The sequence below is a fragment of the Psittacula echo genome, assembly GCF_963264785.1.
Source record: "Psittacula echo genome assembly, chromosome: 19".
Classification (NCBI taxonomy): Eukaryota; Metazoa; Chordata; class Aves; order Psittaciformes; family Psittacidae; genus Psittacula; species Psittacula echo.
This window is the reverse complement of record NC_137755.1, coordinates 5,619,794-5,621,772: the sequence shown is the minus strand read 5'-3', so window position 1 is coordinate 5,621,772 and position 1,979 is coordinate 5,619,794.

Below are 1,979 nucleotides of genomic sequence, written 5' to 3'. Positions count from 1 at the left end.
CTCTGCTGTCACCTCAACTTCAGTGACCTCCACAACAGCCGCAGCCACCTCCACTGGAGCCATCTCAATGGAGGTGACCTCCATGAGTGCCACAACCACCTCTGCTGATGCCTCCACCTCATTCACCACCATTGGAGCCACCTCCAGTGCTGCCACCACCAATGAAGTGACCTCCACCAATGCTCCAACCACCTCAATAGAGTCTTCTACTTCCATCTCCAGCACTGGCACCTCCTCCTCTGCTGTCACCTCCATCGATGTGACCTCCACGGCAGCTCCAACCACCACTGTTGATGCCTCCAGCACCTTCTCCACCTCTGGAGCCACCTCCTCTGCTCCCAGTTCTACTCAGGTGATCTCCACAACAGCTCCAATCATGTCAGAAGCTGCCTCTACAATGTTCTCCACCACTGGAGCCACCTCAACTGCTCCCATGTCCACACTGGTGACCTCCACGGCAGCTCCAACCACCTCTGTTGATGCCACCACGAGCTTCTCAACCACTGGAGCCACCTCGTCTGCTGTCACCACCAATGAGGTGACCTCCACCAGTGCCCCAACCACCTCTATTGATGCATCCACCTCATTGACCACCATTGAAGCCACCTCCACGGCTGTGACTTCTATAGAGGGGACCTCCATGACAGCCACAACCACTCCAGCAGAGTCTTCTACCTCCTTCTCTTCCTCTGGAGCCACCTCCTCTGCTGTCACCTCCACACTGGGGACCTCCACAGCAGCTCCAACCACCTCTGTTGATGCCTCCAGCACCTTCTCCACCGCTGGAGCCACCTCCACCGGTCCAACCTTCACTGAGGGGACCCCGATGTCTTCCACAGCCACCTCAGGTGGTTCCTCCACGGTCTCCTTGACCACTGCAGCCAGTTCCACCGGTGTCACATCCACTGAGGTCACCTCCATCAGTGCCACTGCCACCGCAGTCGATGCCTCCAGCACCTTCTCCAGCATCGGTTCCACCTCCAGGCCTCTCACGTCCACGTTGGGGACCTCCACCAATGCCCCAACCTCAACAGCAGAGCCTGCAACCTCCTTCTCCACCTCTGGAGCCACCTCCTCTGCTTCCACCTCAACTTCAGTGACCTCCACAACAGCCCCAGCCACCTCCACTTCTGTCACCACCTCTGAGGGGACCCCAATGTCTTCCACAGCCACCTCAGATGATTCCTCCACGTTCTCCTCCACCACTGGATTCACCTCCTCTGCTCCCTCCATCACTGAAGGCATCTTCACCCCAGCAGCAACCACCTCGACTGTTCCTATCTCAACAGGGGCGGCCTCCTCATTGTGGACTTCCACGGGATCTCCAACCACCACTGTTGATGCCTCCAGCACCTTCTCCACCTCTGGAGTCACCTCCTCTGCTTCCACCTCTCCTGAGGTGACCTCCACGACAACTCCAACCACGTCAGAAGCTGCCCCCACAATGTTCTCCACCACTGGAGACACCTCAAGTGCTGCCATGTCCACAGAGGTGAGCTCCACAGCAGCCCCAACCACCTCAAGAGAGCCTTCAACCTCCTTTTCCACCACTGGAGCCACCTCCTCTGCTTCCAGCTCCCATGGGATGACCTCAACCAATGCTGCAAACACTTCAGCAGAGGCTTCCACCTCCTTCACAGCTGAAGCCACCTCCTCTGTTCCAGCGTCAACCGGGGTCACCTCCATGAGTGCCACAACCACCTCTGTGGATGCCTCCACATCATTCTCCCCCTCTGGAGCTACCTCCAGTGCTGCCACCTCCAATGAGGTGACCTCAATCAATGCCCCAACCTCAACAGCAGAGCCTCCAACCTCCGCCTCCACCTCCGGAGCCACCTCCAGTTCTCCCACCTCCATAGAGGTGACCTCCACAATCGCCAAACCCACCTCTATTGATGCCTCCAGCACCTTCTCAACCGTTGGAGCCACCTCCACTGCCGTCACCACCACTGAGGGGACCCCAATGTCTTCCACAGCCA